This window comes from Thermobia domestica, chromosome 8, assembly GCF_964235325.1.
Source record: "Thermobia domestica chromosome 8, izTheDome1.hap1.1, whole genome shotgun sequence".
NCBI classification, from domain to species: domain Eukaryota; kingdom Metazoa; phylum Arthropoda; class Insecta; order Zygentoma; family Lepismatidae; genus Thermobia; species Thermobia domestica.
The window spans coordinates 38,657,711-38,682,407 of NC_137461.1; the positions used below are offsets into that span (position 1 = coordinate 38,657,711).

The 24,697-nt window shown below is 31.9% G+C and overlaps 1 long non-coding RNA gene across 1 annotated transcript; it reads left to right on the forward strand.

Annotated features, from left to right (window-relative positions):
* Positions 1-522: 522 nt before the first annotated feature.
* LOC145691669 (uncharacterized) lies at positions 523-10,991 on the forward strand. Its single transcript, XR_014132482.1, has 3 exons — positions 523-585; positions 8,361-8,517; positions 10,834-10,991. It is a non-coding gene; the product is annotated as an uncharacterized LOC145691669 (long non-coding RNA).
* The last annotated feature ends 13,706 nt before the right edge of the window (positions 10,992-24,697 follow it).

Here is a 24,697-nt window from a genome sequence, read left to right on the forward strand (position 1 = left end):
TTGTGTCTTCCGAACGGGCAGACAGCAAATAAGGGAGCTTTTGGTATATCCAATTTATTAAAAACATCTTTACCACAATATGTTTTCTCTCATGCATGTCGACAGACGTAGAATTTCTATAAGAAATCACATACTCGTAGATGGATCTGGAAATTTACATTATAATTGAAGTTAATATATGTTTATTCCTAATCATTCGTATAAACAGTACATTATTTAATTCACTACGCATCACATGATTTACAAGGACGATTTCCGTATGTTAAGAGCGTGAAGGATTTCAATTATATGTATTATTATATCTTAATCAGAAACAAACCATAATAATTACTTAGATGAAAAACTGCATTGACTATGCTTGAAGTATTATTTCCTTTGGAAACTTATGCATCACTGCCCATGCTCACATCAATTACCGCTTTTATAATTATTTATAAAACACATGTTTTTTAATTAAATTTCTTTCTTAATTTAGTTAGCAAGGACAGTTTGATTCCTATATAAAAGAAACTTACATTCGACGACAATTAGCATTGGTACCTAGAGAGAATAACTGGAAAATGTTCCCTTAAAATGATCACCAAGGTGAGTAGAAAAAATTATTATCTAAACTATCTACCGTATTATCGGTTTAAAAGTGATACATAACGCCTTTAATGTTTCAATGTAATTTCAACAAGAAATATTTTCTGCACCTATAATCTCAATTAACATAAAAGTGTTTTTAAGCCTTACTTGTGTGAAACAAGATAAAATGAAAACAGTACTTTTATGTTTACACAAATCTTTGTTTTAGTACCGTATTAATATGATGCAAAAAAATAAAAAAATAAAAACTTCACACACTGTCAGAAAATAGCGGTGGTGCCTATTAGACCATCTCCACATTGACCAGAGGACAAAACAGCCGAGCGGGGGTACAGTGCTGTTATAGTCCGCGTCAGCCGAATTGGCGTGTGGAATCAGCCAATAGGGTCGTAGTGCGCTGTTACTAAATCTTCAGGGAGGAATTTAATCATTCATAATTGTCCACAAATACGAGGAAAATCAATTATGAATGATTAAATTCCTCCCTGAAGGTTTACTAACAGCGCACTACGAGTTTATTGTCTGATGCCACACGCCAATTTGGGTGACGCGGACTACAGCACTGCAACAAAGCCTCGTTTTGCTGGAGCAAGTGCTAACACTGGAGCAAGACCTCACCAAGACCTGAAACATACGGTCTATTCACTTAAGGTTAGTTTAAAGGGACGAGTTTTGCCTATATATGTCACTATAGCCTTCGTATCTCATGTATTTTTTACCTTTCACGAAAATTCACGATTTTTCTTACATATTTCAAATTAGAGATTTCAAATTTTTAGAGAAGGAACATCATAACCTATCGAAGGCAATAATCCGTGCCGATTTTGTTTTTAAAATTTTCTTCATTGTTGAAATGGCATGTTTATTGAAATAGATATCCAAACATTTAACAATATAACTCTTTCAGCAATAAAGAAAATTCAAAATAAGAAATCGGAAAGAATAAGAAGATTGTTGCCTTCGATAGGTGATAAAGTTCCTTCTCCAAAAGTTTGAAGTCTTTAGGTGAAAGGTAAAAAATTTTCGTGAAAGGTAAAAAAAAAATACATGACAGAGATACGAAGACTGTAGTGACATCTATTGGCAAAACTTGTCCCTTTACACCAACCTTAAGCCTTTCACTCCACAGGTCCTCTTGCCTCCACGACCATGGCTTGACTGTCTTGACTCTCGTAAATGTGCAGCCCTACCAGACATGTCTTCAGAACTTAACATTTTCCATAAGTGAACGCTTATCTACAATCAGTGTCGAAGCCACCAGAAAGACTCGAGAAGCTTAAATAGGCGTTATCCTGAGTTTTAAATTAAATAATGATAGACGTAAAGGAAAGTTACTTTTGAGCACAGTTACGATTCCAGTTATAATTTCTTGGGTGAGGGATGGAGGGATCAGCGAAATTTAAAGGCAAGTAAATTAGTATACCGAAAACGATACTTTTTAATTATTTGACTACATTACAAGACGGTAGGCAGGTGTACTCCTTTCGCGTCGTCACTGCTTCGGAAACATAAAGAATGGTTTAATTAAAATTATAATTGAAGAAAGCTGCTTCAAACTGGTAAATAATGTTAAAATCTCGTAAAAGATTTACGAAAAACTGATATTTAACTGAAATTTTATAACTGCCGAGGCTAAAAATTATTGAAAAATGTGATAGATAAAAATCACACACATTTTTATTGCATAAATGCTACAATGGCTGGAAGCTTTTAACAAAACAATGCACGAAAATAGCTAATTTAAACTTAGGTTATTTAGGAGACATCTTTACTCCTTCTGATTCAATAAATTTTAAGAGTCGCGTTCGTGGAACAAAAAATTCTTATCAATTAATAGGAAGAATTTAAGAGCTTCAAAATTACATAAAATCTGTACTCTTACATTCCATTATAATAGTTCCGTAGGCTGTAGGAGACAAATGACTAATTAAAGTGAAAAGTTATGAAAGAATTGGTGGAAAGGGAATATGCGAGAAAATGGGAAGATCTCGAGGAAACTAGGATTTCCTACGGGACAATAGTTGAGGCTGTCTCGTCTCAAACATACGCTGCCAATGTGATGTCTCGGAAGGTGTGTCTATAATCTGGAACAGTTCTATCACGTCTCTTATATCGCCAATAAATTCTGTTTCGTTTTTACTGGTGGGCAATTCTCAATAAACCCCACACCCAGGGCCGTGCCGTGGGGGGACAAGCGGGGCGACGGCTCCGGGCGCCGAAGTAAGGGGCGAAAAATTCGGGAGAAAAAAAAGATAGGAAAAATTCCTTGGAATATATGTATGGGGGCGCCGTCGTACACTCCCGCCCCGGGCGCTGATTTTTCACCGCACGGCCCTGCCCATACCCCACATTGTTGTCCACCACAAGCTTAAATAACATGGAATAGAACTGCATATCCTTCGCTTAAAGCTTCCAGACGTCTCGGTTTATCCGGAAAAGTTTGCATCATCTGTTACCTCCCAAAAATAGTTACCAACTTTATATGTCCCGCTTTTATGATAAAATTTAAATTAATTTCTCGTATAGAATTAAAAATACTGTTTTTATGTATTATTCATCGATATTCAACTGATAGATACACTGTATTCTCTATCACTCACTTTTAGCGAGTGTTGACCTATTGAGTTAATTCTAATACTTCAGTTAGAAACGACTGTATAACAACGGTTGTATTTTCATGGAGTATCCCGGTTTAGTGGAAATTTTGGTATATTGTCCCGGTTTAGTGGAAATTTTGGTATATTTTCCCGGTGTAGTGAAAATTTTGGTACATTGTCCCGGTTTAGTGGAAATTTTGGTATATTTTCCCGGTTTAGTGAAAATTTTGGTATATTGTCCCGGTTTAGTGAAAATTTTGATATATTGCTCCGGTTTAATGAAAATTTTCGTATATTGCCCGGCTTTTATAGCCGGGAAGTCTGGGAGCCCTACGCTCGTACCAGAAATGAGTGCCCTACCAGATAGATCTACTTGTTTTCCCAATTAAAACTCTTCGTATTTAGTTGTAGTTGGGGCTCGCTTTTGAGTGTGTTGACTACAAGAAGTAGCCTGACTGGAGGGAATCTTCCAGGATACAAGGCTCTTTAAATCCTGGTCAAGAAAGAAAAATTGTGATGGAGGGTAGGAAGAAATTTCAAAATATTGACTGAATTGTAATAGCAAAAAATAAACAAAAGGAAAATATACAATTTGTTAGATTTGTTCAATCCAAACACAATTTACGAGAAGTAGGTGTGTCACTGTTAGATATGGCATGTGTCGAACAACAATAGAAAATGAAATGAGCTTGACGTTCCAGGCTAATGGAGCTAAGGGACCGTTAAGCTAAGGGAGGCAGATGCTTAAGGCAATTCAATGATGATGGAAGAATTAGGGGAGGATGGAAGAATTAGGAATGAGATTATGGAAGGAAACATGAGTACGAAAAAGTTTGCAGAGACGACATTGTCCATCTTAAACTTACTTGCACGCAGATTGAACCAGAGATTCCACGGATCAAAGGTAAACTCTCTACCACTAAGCCACCGTGCCCCCGTTAATAATATAACACTTGGTAGTATATATCTTTCATATATTGTACATAAATAAATAAATAAAACCTATCGGGACAACCATGAGGAACAACAAAGGCGAAACGTTTCCCTGCCATTACTTTTTCTATTCGAAATTACTCCTTTTTTTCAAATTCAAATTATTTTATCAAAGAGGGTTAGATTTAGAGAAGATTTGTTCTAATGCCTAACCAAACATTTTCGAAGCAATTCATCTGCCAACGAAGTAACACTATTGTTGAGATTAAAGAGGTTAATACAGCTGGTTAAATAGCGGGAAATACCCATAGTTGGATAGACAACATGCATTTTAAATTTTGTTTCCCTCCAGCTTGGGGGTTTGGGTAGGGCTAACAACCTCATCCTATAAAAAGAAAGCACTTGTTCAGAAATATTCACAAAAGCCTCGGACAAGGACTGATAACTTGGCACGACCTCAGCAAAAGAAAATGGACATGAGATTTGGAACATGGAATATTAGGAGTCTTTATAGGGCAGGCGCGTTAAAATCCGTAACGAGGGAGTTAGAGAAATACAGGATGGACGTAGTAGGAGTTCAGGAAGTTAGGTGGGAAGGAAATGGATCTGAGAATTCCGGAAATTTTACGTTCTTTTACGGGGAAGGAAATAAAAATCACCAGTTAGGAACAGGGTTTTTCGTTCATAAACGCATATTACCAGCAATTAAACAGGTTGAATTTGTTACTGACAGACTTTCTTTTATTACTCTTAAGGGATGGTGGTGTGATATTATTGTTTTAAATGTACATGCCCCAACGGAAGATAAGGATGACGATATAAAAGACAGTTTTTACGAAGAAGTGGAACGGATATTTGACCAACTCCCGCGATACCATATGAAAATTCTATTAGGGGATTTCAATGCGAAGGTAGGACGAGAGGATATTTTCAAACCGATTATAGGGAACGAAAGTCTGCATAAGGAAAGTAATGACAACGGTGTTAGACTCGTGAACTTTGCAACATCCAAAAACCTAATCGTGAAGGGTACAAAATTCCCACATCGCGACGTTCATAAATACACTTGGACATCACCAGACGGGAAAACACATAATCAAATCGATCACGTTTTAGTAGATAGAAGAAGGCAATCTAGCATAATTGATGTCCGGTCGTTTAGAGGGGCTGATTGTGACACTGACCACTACCTGGTAGCAGCGATAATACGGGAGAGGTTATCGTTGAATAAAGGCAATATTCATTGTCCGAAAACGGAGAGATTCAATTTAAAGAAATTAGAAGAGAGCCAGGTAAGAGAGGAATACCAGATTGAAGTTTCGAATAGATTTTTGGCTTTAGAAGATTCGGAGTGCACTAGTGTTGAGGATACCTGGATTGAAATTAGAGATAGCATTAAAATTTCAGCAAAAGGAAAATTGGGACACGCGGAAATACGTAGGAACAAACCATGGTTCGACCAGGAATGCATAAAACTAGCAGAGAAGAGAAAACAGGCAAAATTACGCTGGCTACAAAATCCGAATGAAATGACTACACAAAATTTCGCAGATATCAGGCGGGAAACTTCCAAAACTTTTAGAACAAAGAAACGCGATTTTCTGAAAGCTAAAATTAAGGAACTTGAAGATAGTAGTAAAAGTAAAAACATACGGGACATGTATAAGGGAATCAACGAATTTAAGAAAGGCTATCAACCTCGTGCTTATATATTAAAGAAACCTGACGGTACAGTTCTCACTGACACGGATAGCATCTTAAATAGATGAAAAGATTTCTTTGACGATTTGCTTAACACGCAATCAAAAACTAGTGTTCGTGGAGAAAAGGAGATACACACCGCAGTACCGTATATTCCAGAACCCAACCGAATAGAAGTAGAAACCGCTATAAAGAAATTAAAGAAACACAAATCTCCGGGTGTAGATGAAATTCCGGCTGAGTTAATTTTAGCTGGAGGCGAAAAATTGTGGAACAAGATACACAAACTCATTCTCCTTATCTGGAACAAGGAAGAATTGCCACAAGAGTGGAAAGAATCAATCATTGTTCCAATCCACAAGAAAGGCGACAAAACTGACTGTAATAATTATCGAGGCATTTCTCTTATGTCAACATCCTATAAAATCCTTTCAAATATTCTCTTAGCAAGACTGACCCCATACGCAAATGAAATTATTGGAGATTATCAGTGCGGATTTAGAAGAAATCGATCAACTATCGACCAAATATTTACCATTCGCCAAATACTCGAAAAAAAAAGTGGGAATACAATACCCCGGTACATCAACTATTTATTGATTTTAGAAAGGCGTACGACTCGGTTAGGAGAGAAACATTATACAACGTTCTTGCAGAACTTGGAATACCGAGAAAGCTAATTAGATTAATTAAGATATGTTTAAATGAATCCCAAAGTAAAGTCCGGGTAGGAAAATTTTTGTCCACAAGCTTTCACGTCGAAAATGGCCTGAAACAAGGAGATGCGTTGTCGCCATTATTATTTAACTTCGTTTTGGAATACGGTACGCTATAAGGAAAATCAAAGATAGCAACCAGGGCTTACAGTTGAACGGTATTCACCAGGTTATGGCATATGCTGATGATGTAAATTTAATAGGAGATGATAGGAGAACAATAGAAAGAAATGCAGAGATCCTATTAAACGCTTGCAGGGACATGGGTTTAGAAGTAAATGCAGAGAAAACTAAATACATGGAAGTGCGTCGGGACCGGAATACAGCAAATTATGGATGCGTTAAAATACTAAATAATACTTTTGATAAAGTGGATACTTTCAAATATCTAGGATCAATATTAACAGAGGAAAATCATATTCACGGAGAAATTAAATGTCGACTAAAAGCAGGGAATTCGTGTTACTATTCCGTTCAAAATCTCTTGTCGTCGCGAATTCTGTCGAGGAATTTGAAACTTAAAATATATAAAACGATAATCATGCCTGTTGTTCTGTATGGCTGCGAAACATGGTCACTTACTCTGAGGGAAGAACATAGACTGAAAGTATTTGAGAACAAGATCCTGAGACGAATATTCGGACCCAAGAGGAACGGGAATGGGGAATGGCGGAAACTTCATAACGAGGAACTACATAATTTATATGGTTTACCCAACATTGTTAGGGTCGTCAAGTCTAGGAGGCTTAGATGAGCGGGTCATGTAGCTAAAATGGAAGAAAGTAGAGACGCTTTCAAAGTCTTGACTGGAAGACCAATCGGAAAACGACCATTAGGAAGACCTAGGCGCAGATGGGAGGACAATATTAAGATGGATCTCGCAGAGATTGGAATACAGTGTAGAAACTGGATGCAGTTAGCTAAGGATAGAAGTCAGTGGAGAGCTTTTGTGAACGCGGCATTGAACCTCCGGGTTCCATAGGCCATAGAGTTAGTTAGTTTTAGTTAGTTAGTTATCGACCATTAGTTATATACGTAGAGCCCATTAAATGCATTTTTGGGTAACAATCTGTAGTTGTGCTGTGTACCTTTTAAGGCCACCTTCCGTACTGGTCTTCTGGTCTTGACACCTGAAACACACAAAAGACAAAACGAGAAGTTAGTAGTTTATATATATTATTATTATTTTAAAATGGAACATTCATCATGAAGATTGTTCAGAGTACATTATTTTCCACATACACAGAATGAATAACCGTACATCAACAAAACTCCCAAGTCTACTGGACCATTGAATGTGTTCCATTTCGTCTTTTGTTACTCATTTCATGATATGGTAAGAAAAAAGAAGAAGACAGAAACCATGTTACGAGATAAAGCTCCTCCAACAGAAAAATTACACCTTTCGAGATGATACATCTCTTTTACAACGTCTTTCCGGGACGAGACACCCAGAACTCTTGTCTCGTTGACTTTCATGTTCCGCTTGTAAATAATGAGAGTGTTTCATTTGGCTCACACTGGATAAATATACTGCAATACTTGTTAACTTTGTACAAAATACAATAAAAGTTAACATAATCTTAAGCGTAAGCAAAACTATTTCTAGATTAAAAGACTATTGAACAATGTTCTTATACACATATGATATTTTGCTAATCATACAGGAAATTCTTTTAGGTAATAATGTATTTTTAAATTACTGTATTTTTTTAAAAAAATATTCCTTCAGCATTTCCTAATATTAATGACATCTCTAGAAACATTTCTAGAATATAAAGAATTTATAGATTTTATTATTTATTAATTTATTTATTCTTTTCAGTCTCTTTTTGTGTTTGTGGCAGTGTTTGTTTGCATTGCAGTAGCTTTTCCTGCACCACTACAAGAAATAGCTGCCCCACAAGGAAACCCTCAGCTGTCAAAGAGTGGAGATGATCTCAAAGGAGATAATACCTTCGGATTTGGATATTCTTATTGGGGTAAGTCAAACTGAATAAAATATAATTTACATTATTGAGAAGAATACTTAGTTGATATAATCGAACATTCAATTTGATCGTAGTGTGAGTGAGTAAAAGTTGAATAAGTCATATCTTTGTAGATATAACCCACAACTTAAAGCAGAATTCGAACAATTATTATGATTAGTATTCGAGATAATCTAAAATGGAATACACTCGAGGCCATTCGTATACAAAGTTTGATTGTAAACAACTTGACCACAATCGGTCGAAATCGAACATAAGAGAGTTTCTAATCAAACACTAAAAAACATTTCATTGGAACTGGTATCCTGTGACTTGCTATTAGTTTCTTTGTTGAAGTATAGTGTTTCTATTTTATAGCATGTGAATCTACAGTCAAATCAGAACCCCAATAATACATTCAGTTTTTTTCTGACTGGCTACCGAACTGAATGCGCGCGCGGGCGTTAGCCGTTAGATTGTACATTTTCAAAGTAACTTCAAAATAAAGGAAGATCGAACTTGGGGAATTAATGAGTTCTGGACTTAATCCGAATAATCCGGGAAGTTGTCAGAAAACGGCATGTTCGGAGATTTAAAGAGTCTCTAAATATTGCTTTCTTTTAACAAGAAAAGTAAACTAATGTATGATAAAAAAAATAATAAAGTCACTTTTACCACTGACTTAGACAAATAGAGATGAAGGGTACACGGGAATAACGATCTAAGTTTTTTTTTCGAATTTGAGTTGTTATTACCGTTTTATGCAACGAATAATGATCTTACATATAATAAACTGTATATTTCGAAAGCGTGACCAATGTCCCTGGAATTTAGCTTTGGAAGGATCGTGTACTTTGGAAAAACGATCGAAGTCCACAAGTCCATCAGAAAAACGATCGAAGTGCTCAGTTCCATAGTCCCATTGATTCAATGCAGAGACGAATTAAGTTCGTGTGTCTGTACGGCCCATTGTGTATTTTCATATTTGTGCCCATAAAATTGGTACACCTTTGTTTAATCAGTTGGCTCCTGCTCTGCTAGGGTGTAACATCCAATGTTGTGCTTTGAAATGGACAACTCTAGTTAGGATGAACAGTCTGCACCAAAAACTGGGTCTAATGCGAAGAAAAGTAAAACAAATGGGCGAGTTTCGGATTCATCCAAACTGATTCGAGCCATGAATCACATCACTTAAGATGATTCCATGAAATTTGATGATGAAGTCCGGATGAAGTTTGTTCCATATTATATCATTATTGCACGCAAGTTGTATCAAGCACTGTTGGTCACTTGCACATATTCTGCAATTTCTGCCTAGGGCAGAATAAGAACTACACAAATTCCTATTTTTTCACTTTCTGGTCCGCACAATGGAACGATTTCATTAGATTCAGATTACGTTTCCAGTGAGGGGACATTAATACTTAGAATGTGATACAAGCATGGGCGTAATACATACCAGACCCAAATGGAAAACACCTAATGACTGGCGTGAGGTCATTGAACACGCACGGAAAAAGAAAAACAGAACCTTTCAATGTGATAGACTGTAAGCCGGAATTGTTCCGGCAATGGACAACATTTCCTGGGAAGAGATACAAGAAAAAAATACTCTTTCTCACGAAGGACAATCTCACAATTCCTTGTGAAGAAAATTGATACACTGCTTCACCTTCGAAGGTCACCTTTGGTCCATACGAAACATACAAAATCATAAAAACCTCTCAAGTTCGAAAGCAAATCTGTTGCCTCCAATAAAGCAGGGACAGCCGATTGGAATTTCCCGTGCAAAATTTGAAGACTTGCACTTCTTGAAGCAATTTTATGTACCATAAGTGCAACAGTACTTCCGTTCATTAAGAATACTCGAAATAGGGGTGGATGAAGACAGTGAGTAAGTTCCGGTAAAGAAACACCCACACGAACAAGGGACAAGGTGAAATATTATCCCTATGCATGTATTGTTCATTCAAGAAAGGTACTGTATTTTTGCTCTGTAACTGTATTTTTTTATTTGTAACAGTTAATCATTGTGATTTAAATGACTGTAGAATTCAATTAAAAGTGTATTACTTAAAAACAGAAAAAAACAGACGTAATAATTTTAGAGAACACACTGAAAATGGTCCTTATACTTTTAAATCGCTTTTTTCTCACAAAGTTTGAAAATGGACTTAGATCGTTATTCCCGTCTACCCTTCAGATATTATCAATTAAATATACGTTGGTTTAAGTAAGAATTTCAAGGAAATTATATCGTACGAAAAATATTGGGTCCGTATTAAAATTTCCGTTCAGAATTAAAATTCTCCTTTGTTTTCTTTCCAGGATTCCCTTGGTTCTGGGGCTAAGTACCAAGAAGCAGCACCCGACAACGACCATATCAATAAACCAGTTTTTCCGTAGGATATTTTCATTTAAATAATATAGTATCACTTTTTGTAGTTTAATAGCCTGTAAATATACCAATGAATATACATTTCCTTTATGCAAATAAAATAAATGCATTCTTAAAAAATACTGCCTTATTCCTATTGAAATATTAATAAATTGATATGAATATATTATTACGTAAGCAGTCAAATTTCAAACAAAATCACGATAATTTATATATTTATTTAAAAGGTTTAAGGGGTCAATCCCATTTAAAAAATGTACATTTCCAATCGTTATTCTCACCAGTTTACTTTCTCGCTAGAAATGTTTTCTCGACGAGTGGCCACAACAATGTAGCATGAGTTTACTTCCTTGTTTACAAGAACGCGTTCGGGAGCGAATCCTGCGCACTTACAGTTTTCTAAGTTTTTTTTGTTTTTGTTTGTTTTTATTGTAAATTGACATGACGAAAACGCGTACGAATATATAATGCATGTCGCTTACTGAATTTACGGACATATCTCAAGAGAAGTATATACCTATTTTGTTTGCTAAAATATATTTTGAAACACCACCACCGGAAGAACTTTTACAAACAGTGGTGGATTCAACTACTTTTTCTCAGCTTCGACCACAGAACAGTGATTGCAGAAACCTCTTAATGGAAAAATTGATAATGGGATAATGGAAAGAAGAATCGATTCTTTTAACTATTGCGAATGTTTTCTGAAAAATTAGAAATGTTACTGTACATTGTGGGCCTCTTGATTGAAAACAAAATATGGATAAAACAAAATGACATTATTCGTAAACTAAAAATTGAAACAATGTCGGAAAATCCTTTAAAGATCGAAGGGATCACAAATAAAAATATTGTGGCCAGGCAAACACAAAAACGATGCAAATTCTAGGCTATCAATAAAAGCATCACCTAAGGTGCTCTGCGGGATTCATCGTCTAACAGCCCAGAAGAATCTACCTCCCCAACATTGCATGACATAGAGATTAAATCTGACACAGTCCAATCTCCACTTTGAGAGGAGTCACTTTGCTCAATGTAAGACAAACTGTTCGAAATTCACTTGTAGCCGTGTGCATTAACGAAGTTCAAATTCAAATGAGCTATAAAGTTCAAAATTGAACTTTCTAACTTGAGCATAGTTCAAACAATTTTGTTGCACCATTGAAAAATCAAAGTACGGTATATTTGATTCAATTCTGTAAACTAATCAGGATTAACGAAGTTAAACCCCGAAAATCGGCCGTCTAATGTTAAATAGGCCCTGGTTTGAGTCCCGGTATCGGTACATCAAAACATACTATCTGTAAATGGCAAGTAGTATCTACTTACGACATATGAGATATACTTGAATGAAAGACACTGTCAAAATACAGGGAATAAAAATGGATTTCCAGATATATGGTTTGAGCGTGGGTGGTAAACACCACGTTTGATCACATACTTATTCCTATTTAGCAGCGAGCAAGTTAGACCTTTCAGTTAGACGCTTTTTGCCATCTGCCGTGCGCTTTTGTCACACCATCTTATTTTTACTGAAATCTACCGCGTTAACAAGGACCCGGAGGTTAAAAGTCAAATAATATTATCGTCTTTCTTTTACCCCTATCTAGCTCGGACGCAAGTTTTGGAACACCCGCTATAGATCTATCTAGGTATATAATAGAAGTCTGTCATTTTACCTAAATCTAATGCTAAGTCAATGATGTACCAACTCTACAACGGTCACTCAATATAACTTTAGTGAGTGTTGTATTGTTCTTTATTTAGCGAAGTGCATTAAACACGAATGACCTTAGAAAATGTTAAAGGATCCCTTACTGGCCCCTAAAAACGATCCTAGATACGGTAGTGTTTGTAAGATTGTTCTATTCTATATGTAAAATATGACAAAATTATTTTTTAAAAAAAATGTTTCTGCAATTTAAGTTAACGGTTCGACTATCTGGTTTCATGTGTTTTCACGTGAAATAGGTAACATGAATATAGAACAAATAGGGTAAAAAATGGTAAAAACATTCTCGAAAATATCTATGTAATTAATTCTATAAATTTGGTTTTCCTGAACAGAATTGAATGGCTTTTGCACTGGTTAAACGCATTTGTATTATGTAAAGCATACACCAAAATATCATTCTCTACTGGTGTAGTAGCTAGCGCACGCGCGCCAATGATGTATGCGGTTCTATGTTCTATTCATGGTGGGGGAACGTGCTGAAGGAATTTTTCCACTTCGTATTTTCACTCGTTCTTTCTATCCTTCATTCTAAATACGCGGAAGTTAATATTAAGCTATAGTAGAACACGTTCAGAGCCGTAATAAATGGTAGCAAACTGATACAACCATTGTTTAAAGCTCATATTGCGGCCCATACACGTAAACACATGCCTGAAGAAACATACCGACTTGCATGAAAAATTATAAAACCACAGGCAAGTTGATCGTGTATGGCCTCGTTCATTCATGTTGAAAGTTTTCAAAATCTTCTGAAAACATGTTTGATGTTTTTGCCGTTATGCATGCATGTTTACCGTGTATGGGCTCGTTCATGCAAGGTGGCTGTTTTATATTTAGGTCCGCCAATCACGACAGCGGAAGAAATCACGTGACTCTCTCCTCCGTCGCATGCCAAGGTCATTGAAGATGGGTGATCTTCGTTATTCCTGGAGCATCAAAACATAGAGAGAGAGAGAGAGATGCGTTACATGACAAGGAATTCTGTGCATGCATTTATTCAGGTATACAAAGAAGTACCATGTTTTTGGAAGGCAAAATAAAAATTAAAAAAACTACTGTGTGGAGAATGACGTCAAGAATTCTACATTTGAAAATCTAGAAAAGCTGAGAGAATTTCAACCTCACTCCACACTTGATAGTTGTTAAAAGGAGGATAAATACGTTGCGCTCCAACTACAGAAGAGAGCACATCAAAGTGAGAAAAAGGAAATTAAGTGGTTCTGCCGCTCATGAAGTTTACATGTCAAAGTTATGGTACTACAGGGGTGTAGCCAGCAGGTTTTACTAGGGGGGTCCTTTTTGAGGGGAGAGAGCTACAATGTACAAAACCCCAAAAAATGTGTTACAGCTAGAGATTTTTTTGTTTCCGTCCGAAAATCTAAACACACTGTTTTTTTAAGCTTTTTTCTTCAAAAATATTATGTACCAGGTAGTTTTCATTATACTTAACCAAGAACTACTGCCCCAAAGCAAACGTTATACCTTTGTGCAAAACTATTTCAATCCAAATCCTTGTACTCAGAACCTATCTACATAAGACTGATTTTTTTTAATTTCATTTAATTTCTTTAAAATTTCCTGACAAAAATATTTATTTATTATTCGTGACTAAAAAACATTATAATTATTTTATTAACAGCTATGTATCACTTCCTGTTTTACACCAAGTGGAAAAAAAAGCGAATAAAATTCAAACTGAAAAACTGAATTAAAACGTTGTTTTTCACCATATTTTCCAACTGATAAAAAAAATGTTTTTTAAAACACTCAGTTTACTGCGATAGTTTTGTAGCAGTATTTATAGTACCTTGTTGAAACGTTTGTCTTCAAACTGTCAAATATAAAACAGGGGCGGATCAAGGACGGACTTCTGGGGGTCGGTGGGTTATAATACTGCTACTTAGAGCTACCTTCAAGAGCTCCAAACTCTGGGATGGGTTTTATTTATATATAAAATAAGAAATCTTCACATTCTGGGGGTTATCGCCCCTCTGGATCCGCCTCTTATATAAAATCACAGTAAATCGTGTAATCTGCTGTTACAAATAAGTATATATATATATATATATATATATATATATATATATATATATATATATATATATATATATTCGAAGTCCATTTGTTTGTTATGAGTTTATATTGACAGAAATCTAAAGAAAAATTACACAAAAGTAGATAGATAATGGGGATTCTGCAGACAAATTCATTATTAGCCCATTTTAACTATATGTCACCCTATCATCTCTAATAACTTCTAATCTACTCCCTAATAATTTGCAGCGCACTCCCTATCCCAAATAACTTCTATCACATCTCAAATAACTTCTATCTTACTCATAATAACTTCTAATGCATTCTATCACTAAATCTAGTTACAAAAAATCACTAAATCTGGTTATAAAAAATCACTAAACCTAGCTACAAAAGCAAAAAAATCACTAAATCTAGTTATAAAAATCACTAAATTTAGTAAAATAAAGATACAAAACACTTTTATGATTTTACCATAAAAGTTAACTAAATTCTACATAATTACATAATACTTACAAATTAGTATATTAATAGTTACAAGTTCGGATACTGATAATGGAATCTTCTGCTAACCTCGTTCTCTATAGGAAACAATGACTTCTTAAATTCTGTCCACTGATCATAATTCAAGCTGAATAGACAGCCGTTAATATCAAAAACTACTTGAACTTCGGTCTGCACATTTTTCACAATTACATTGAAGTTATTAGTAAGTATAAATTTCTTTTGAGGATCCATTCTATTCACTCCATTTTTTACTTCTAACAACATATTTTTGATCATTTTTTGGATTCACAAAACCGATCATCATTTGAAATTACATACAGAACTCAACAGTTGGATAATTATCTTTTAAACCAGTGTATTTGATTTTTATTCCATCTTTAACGATCTCATCAATCATTTTATCTGTTAAGTGTTTTGTAAATCTAGGTGGAAGAAATACCTTAAACTCTTCACATTCAACTAAAATGCTCTTTCCAAACTTAGTTTTAATCTTTTCCATTTTCACAATCTTATATTCTGTATTTAATTCTAATTCTCTTAATCCAATAACCTGTTTTTGTTCAAGACTTCCAAGTTTATTTAAAAGTTCAATATGACTCGCCATCGTATTTATTATATTAAAACTTTTTAAAAACCAGTTTCTAATAGCCTCGAATTTCGTTAAGTATGTCATTGATTCTGTTAACAATATCTCTTACATTTTCATCTGTTAATTCACCATTCATGAGCTTAATTACATTAAGCTCATCTTTAAACAACCGAATTCGATTTACCATATTTTTATAATATTCTTTCTTTGAAGCTATATTAAACCGTGTTGATAGACCAGTGATAACAGCAGAAGCCGAAGCAAATGCAGTTGTAATAATTGAATATACTGTAACAGGAATAAATACATTGATGAACCCTGTAGAAGCTGATAATAGAATTGATAACGTAATAAGAGTAATATAAACACATTTTATTCTCTTAAACTTCCTTTTGTTTTTCATTAATAACTTCTCAAGATTTAATATAGTATCTTCAATTAACACAATTAAATTCTCACGTGGAATGTTATCTGGAATAGTCATTTTATTAAATAAGTTTTTATGATATTATCATAAAAACACTTACAAACTAAACAAATCTAATAAACATATTATATAATTGATTTATATCTTCTCAATTATTTCTTCTTTCTCAACATCATACTCTAAATTTTTCTTACCAATCATAACAACATAGCAAATTGTTTTATCTGATACATCGCTTTCAAAATTAACAGTCAGTTTCAAATTAGTTCTATCACTTACAGTTACTGATTTATGCTTGCTTGTGTTAATTACGAACATCGGCCTATTTTCTAAAAATTCCTTAGGATAATAAAACATCTCAGTATTTCCAATTGTAGCTCGCTTATATACCGTATACACTTCATAAACTTTCAAATACTTATGTTTAGCAAAATCTAAGTTTAAAGATTCTAATGGGAAAGATTCATTTCTAGAATTACGAAAATGGATATTCTGAACTTTACAATGATCAAAATAGCTTGAATTTCTTTCTTGATTATCATTTCTATCAGTTTGGAAAAAGGCAATCACAAAATTAGGCATATCAAATTCACTTGAGTTAAATTGTGTGGTTAAATCGAATTCTAAATATTTACCACTAACTGATTTCTGTAAACATTGATACTTGTTAAATGAAATAGGAATCTTACTTTCTTTTAACATATTAGATCTTAACAAGGTGGCATAGTTAGGTTCATAATTAACAATAGGCATTCTTAACTCCATATTTGTAATCTTAATTTTACCTGGATGCGGTTGATCATTCTCATATGTTCCATCCTGCTTTTTTGTTTTCCAAATAGCAAATGCATTATCATCAGAACCACTTCTTTTAAATGTATATTTCAATCCTCCTTTCCACATAATATCTTTAAAATCTGAACAAAATCCTGGCAAAAGTCTGAGCAAAAACACTATTTCTTCATCTGTTCTTGCCCACGTAATTCCTTCCCATCCACATTCATCATAGTGATTTGCCTCTGGTTTTGAAATCGTACATGTGTTTACAGCTGTTGAAGTTAAACCAGGATAATCTATAATATCTAATATCTGACCATGCTTACTAACTTGAATTTGAGAAAACAAATGTGGGAAGAAATTATTAATAAGTCTAATATTTTGACCAGTAGTATATTCTCCATCAGCATTTCTACCTCTAATTTCAAAAGTTACATAAATATCAGCATAATAAGGATGTATGAAGCCATCACCCACGTCAATATCAAATTCAATAGACCTGTTTGGCTTATTTAAATTCTCGATTGTTTTTTGATTAGGTTTAAAGGATTGTAATTCATATGATTCTATCTTATCCATATTTATTATAAAAAATATTTATAATCGTTTTATGAATTAAGCCCATAAATTAAACCCATAAAACTTAAATATAACTTCTCCAAATATCCTTATTCCTATTCACCTGGCTAATAATTTCTGAAAAACTATACCCATCTGTAAACATTTTTAACACTGTAATGCATAAATGTCCACAAATTACCTCGTTAAAATGTTGTATACGGCTGCTATTGTACTTTATATTATGACCAAGATATTTTACGAGTGTTTTTGGTGGATTACCTCCAAATGAATCAAACACATACTTTCTATTTCCTTTTTTCCAATAACAAATCCAATGCGTTCCTATATTTTTAGACGTATCAAAATTAACAATACCACACTCATTCTTCCTTGGTTGTTTAGGCAATTCATCACTCATACATACACCTCTAAAGTTTCTTATCTTAAGTTTTTTAACAAGTTGTATTAGGTCTAAATTACTTAAAGGTTTAATTTCTTGTTTTTCTTCACTGTTTTGGAGTTTACGTTTTTTGAAAGCTTACCACCTTGTTTTTCTTCCATTGCTAAGTTATGTCGCTTTTGTTCCTCTAATTCCATTTTATTCTTTTTTGCATCATCTACAGTCTTAGCAATAGCAGCCGCACCTCCAGCAACAGAACCTAGAGCACCTATTAAAGCTAAAATCGTTGGAATAGTAAATATAAAACCACCATAATGAACTTTATTATCATTTGCCTTCATTTCTTTGTTTATTTTCTTAAGTTGTGGTATAGAAAGAGATAGAGACATACATTGTCCTTTATTTAGTTTTGCTTCCTTTTGTTTGAATTGTTTGTTAGTTAAAATGTGATCTATATTTAATTGTTTAAGTTCCTGATTAGGAATCGTAAATGTAAAACTTTTTAACTGCATATTTATTATATAATTAAAAGCTTTTTATGAAAAATTTCCATAAAAAGTACATATAAACCTAAATCTAAAAAATACTTATAAACCTAAATCTAAAAAATACTTATAAACCTAATCTTACTTTTGTTACTTATAAACCTAAACCAAATCTTACTTTTGTATTCATCACTAAAGCAGTTCCAAGAGCAGGTAGTATTTCAGTTATTAAATTAGCATCTTTAGCAAAAACTCTTTCCCAAGCTTTATTTTCTAATTCCTTATCTGCAATATGTCTTGATTCTGTATCTTTATTATCCCTATAGTATATATCATGTTCTTTACAAGCCTCATCTAATTTGTTAATACCTTCATCACCTCTTTCTAACCTTTCTTGAAGTTTTGTACCCGGACCGCAAAATTCATAACCTGGTATATGTAACTCAAATGGAAGTTTATTAATCAAATCATTTACTAATCCTTTTCCATACTTTTCACTATTCCAAAATTTTGGTGGCAGCGTATTCAATATCTTAATCAAATAACCTATACCTTTTGGATCATTAGGTATAAATTGTACAAGTTTAGAATTAATCATATCCATAATACCTACTTTCTCATTATAAAAGTTATCATTTCCAGATTTTTCTTCCCCATCAATAACAATCAAGCGATCAATCAGTTTTCTCACATCATCCATCCATATGTATTCTTTTGATAATTCGTTATATACCTTTATTCCTTCTCCAGATTTTGGTGTCTTTTTTGAAGGTGTTGTTGGTTTTATATATTCATCCCAAATAGGTTTGATAATTTCTTTATATTTTTTACCTTTACTAGATTTTTGTTTTCTTGTACTTGGATCATTATTATGAAATGCAACACTAGAATCAATTACTATTTGTTTATATTTTTCTAGATCATCATCATTATAATTTGTTGGATTATGTTTTGTCAATAATTCCCATAAACCTTCTGTTCCTGTATAATGTCGATTATTAATAACTAAATCATCACCATGAATTTTAACTTCCGCATTTCCTATCATATGTATAATTTTCCCATCTTCATCATATGGTTGTATTCCAAAACTTTTATCATCTCTAGTTGCATAATATCTTGAGGCAATATTACCAAAATGAGTTGCTGCTAAAGATTCTATTCCTTCTACTTTATATTTAATTTGTTTTTTCATGTGTTTTATTTCTTCTGTTATAGGCGTATCACTTTCATTTATAGAACTATCATACATAGGCGGTGTTTCTAATAAGCTTGAATCCACTCTAGCACTTTTATACACAACTGGAACTAACTCTTGAATTAGATTTTTATTTTCTTCTGCTACTTTTGATATATCTTGCCCTAAATCTTTAATTGCATCAATAACAGGCTGATCTTGTTCTTTAAATTTTTCATACTTACTTCGATTACTTTGTTTAATTTCCTTAAATCTTTTAATAAGTTCTTCTTTTAACTTAATATACTTCTTAGCTTTATTAACATCCATGTATTATATAAAGAAAAAAAATAAAAACATAACATAACATAACATAACATAACATAATATATACGTTTACCTGCATTCATATACGTTTAGTTTACACTTTTAGAAATTCTTTAATTTTATTTCTATATTTACCATTATTCACCTTCCTAGTCATATCTATTGTTAAGAAACCATGTTCTTCACTCCAACACTTGCTACATAATAATTGTAATTTTTCAAACGACATATCACATGCAACAAATTCATCATATATATGTTTTAAATTTACATTGTCCTGTCTAAATATACAAAGACAGTTTAAGTTGTCCCTAATTAATTGTTTTGGCACTTTAGAATATGTTTGTCCAAGATAGAAACAGTTCAAACCCTTATGACGCCCTCGAGTAAAATATTCTCTAACTTGATTTTGTTCTTCTAATATGAAATCATCAAATACTACCACAGAATAGTACTCACATTCATCTAATGGAATAATCTCTTCATTGTTTCCTTTTATTATTGCTATTGTGTCTTTAATATTACGTTCAATATCTCGAAAAAGTTGTATTAAGTGTTGGTATTTAGGTTGATTTAAACTTTTAGAATATATATAAACATTTGCATATTTTAACCATTTAGGTGCTAACAAAAAATTATCAATCATCAACGTCGTTTTACCACAACCACTAGGCCCAACTATTAAACATCTTATATCATCAGGTAACAACTCTCCATTCCTCTTACTCTTCGCCGTTTCTTCTGTTAACCTTACTTTAATATCCCAATTATCCATATTAGTTATTTATTATATAATAAATGAAGGTATTTAATTTAAATGGTTATTCATCTGTATTAAACATGTCATTGCATTACCCATTTGAAAACGATTTAGAAGTAGCTGTTGCAGGATTTTACACAACATACTTAACACCAAACATTACAGAAAAGAACAACAAATTAACATTTTGTAATAGTAACTCAAAATTTACAAAACAACTCATAATTCAGCCTGGTCAATATAGTTTACAAGAATTAGAAGAATATATTAAATCAAACCTTCCATATACCAACGATCCTTTTAAAAATATTCAATTTACTGAGGATAGAAGGAAAAATAGAGTAAAAAGATTTAGCCAGCAATGTAATATAACCTTAGATACCATTAATACTGTATTAGGTTTTAGTGAAAAGAACTTGGCTGAAAATACAGAACATGTTGGAGATAAGGTGCCAATGTTTCATCCGTTTGATACTATAAATATTCACTGTGATTTAGCAGAAGGTATGATTTTAAAACACAATGATACAACACACAACGAAACAGACTTAATTGCAACATTTAGAACAAATGCAGAGTTTAGAGAAACAATTATATATGAACCTAATGAAAAGATATTTTTCCAAATACATCACAATAAATTTAATAATTTCAAAGTTTCAATTAAAGATGAGAATGGTGATTTGATTGATTTTGGTGGAGCTCGTATAACTGTTTTACTTGCTGTTAAATAACTCAAATTATTATATAATAAATATGGATATTTTTGGTAATATTAAAAGTAAGGTAAGTGATATTAGTGAAGAGTAGTTAAGGAATTTAGATAATGTTGTTAAGAATGAAGAATTTGAAAAATATAAAAGAGAGACACATCAAAATTTAATGAGTCGTACAAATTTTAAATCTGAACTAAATAAAATTTTTACAACAAATTATAGATCGTGGATTGATTTTACACAAAAAAGATTAGTTAATATAATTAATGGTATTGATCAACAAGATGCTATTACGTTAAACCAGCTCGAGTCAGTGAAAAGCAATATTAACAACCAATTAGAAAGTGATAGAAACAAATTTGAAGATGTATTAAAATCATTACAAGACACACATATAAAGAAAGATGATATTGAGGTTTTAAAAGGTGAATATATGGAAGAATTTAAAAGGACCAATAATAATGTTACTATTCTATTTAAAGCAAAAGTTCCTGTTTCAGAATTTAATCAATATAAGTCAGAAATATCATCCCAATTAAATACACTTACAACAAAACAAGATTTCCAAATGATGAGGAAGGAAACTTTTAATCTAATTATGCAAAAAGAAACTATAAATTTATTATGTCGATTGAGAACTAGAAATGTTCCAAATCCAATCTTCAGAATATTTAATTTATCTAATGATTATGAGTTTCTCTACAATGGAAAAATAATGCATATGGAATTAAGTTTGGATAGATACTTTTTAGATATATTTTTGAACAATACTTTAGTGGTAAATTTGCCATTAAACATTAAAAAGGGTGATAAAATTATGTTTCAAGCACAAAAAAAAATCAGCTATGGAAGAAGGAAAATTATTGGAAGTTATTATGTATATAGAAAGAGAACCTTAATTATTTTCTTTTAATAAATAATGATGTATTGTGTTAAGTGTAAGAAATCAACAGATACAAAAATAGATAACATTAGAATAGAACAGACACAGAATGGAAGATATGTTAAGAAAGGTATATGTGTTGTATGTGGTACTAATAAGTCTCAATTCATTAAAAAGCGCGATTGACTATATGAAGGTGAAGGTATTAGAGAAGATATTATAGAAGAAATTCATAAACCATCTAGAAAAAATTATCCTAGGTTAAGTGTTATTGTTAAAGGTATAGATGATTTATGGCAAGCAGATCTTGTGGAAATGGATAGTGGTGTGTTAAAAGGTGTTTCAAAATTAAATAAAGGGTATAAGTATTTGCTAACGATTATAGATGTGTTTTCAAAATATGCATTTGCTGTTCCTGTTAAAGATAAGAGTGGGAAAAATGTTACAGAAGCATTTGAATCAGTGTTAAAAGTAAGAAAACCTAGTAACTTACAAACTGATCAAGGTAAAGAGTTTTATAATAAAGAATTTGAAGATTTGATGGGGAAAAACAATATCAATCATTACTCAACATATAGTGGTAAAAAAGCTTCTGTTGTTGAAAGATTTAACAAAACACTTAAACAAAATGTGGAAAAAATTTACTGTTCAAGGTAATTATAAATGGTTAAAAATATTGCAAGGTTTGGTTGATGAATATAATAACAAAGTACATAGAACAATTGGCATGAAACCTGTAGAAGTGAAGAAGAAAAATGAGCATGTGATATTGAAAAAAGTATATAAGAGAGAATATAAGTCTGTTAAGTTAAAGTATAAGATTGGTGATTATGTTCGTATAAGTAAAATTAAAAGTTTGTTTGAGAAAGGTTATACACCAAATTGGTCAACAGAAGTGTTTGTTAATAATGAGGTTATACCATCTAATCCACCAACATATAAAATTAAAGATTTAAACAATGAAGAAGTTAGAGGAAGATTTTATGAACCAGAATTATTGAAAACTAAATATAAGGATGAGTATTTGGTTGAAAAAATATTGAGAAAGAAAGGTAATAAAGTGTTTGTTAATTGGTTAGGGTTTGATGATTCACATAATAGTTGGATAGATAAAAGTAATGTAAGATTATAAATGTTATATTTTATGATTATTTCATAAAAGGTATAAATAATTTATTAAATGGTTAGGGTTTAATAATTGCATAATAATTAAATAAATAAAAGTAATATAATATTATAAATGTTATATTTTATGATTATTTCATAAAAGGTATAAATAGTTTATTAAATGGTTAGGGTTTAATAATTGCATAATAATTAAATAAATAAAAGTAATATAATATTATAAATGTTATCTTTTATGATTATTTCATAAAAGGTATAAATTGTTTATTAAATGGTTAGGGTTTAATAATTTGCATAATAATTAAATAAATAAAAGTAATATAATATTATAAATGTTATCTTTTATGATTATTTCATTAAAGGTATAAATTGTTTATTAAATGGTTAGGGTTTAATAATTTGCATAATAATTAAATAAATAAAAGTAATATAATATTATAAATGTTATCTTTTATGATTATTTCATTAAAGGTATAAATTGTTTATTAAATGGTTAGGGTTTGTTAAATGGTTAGGATTTAATAATTTGTATAATAATTAAATAAATAAAAGTAATATAATATTATAAATATTATTTCATAAAAGGTATGAATTGTTTATTAAATGGTTAGTGTATATTAAATGGTTATGGTTTAATAATTTGCATAATAAGTAATATAATATAAATAAATTTTATCTTTTATGGTTATTTCATAAAAGGTAATAAAGTGTTTATTAAATGGTTAGGATTTAATAAATTGTATAATAATTAAATAAATAAAAGTAATATAATATTATAAATGTTATTTCATAAAAGGTAATAAAGTGTTTATTAAATAATTAGGGTTTATTAAATGGTTAGGATTTAATAATTTGTATAATAATTAAATAAATAAAAGTAATATAATATTATAAATGTTATCTTTTATAGTTATTTAATTAAAGGTAAATAGGATAAGAAGGTAAATGATAATTATGATGATGAGTGAGTTTATGAAAATGATTCAGTTTTTATCATATTAATAATGACTTTGATGAGGTAATCCCATAAAAGCCCTATACTAACACAACACGCTAATATATGTAGACAATTGCAGGAGTGTACAAGTATTAGCAGTTGTGTTAGGAAAAATAAGTATGCTAATGTTGGTATATATAACATGAGAAAAATATTATGAAAATGAACTTAAAAAATTGGTAAATATATAAATAAACGATACAGTATTTTTTCATATAAGATGAGTATAAATAATGTTAATTTTACTGGTGAGGAGATGAAGGAGATGTCGATTACAAAACTAAAACTAATATG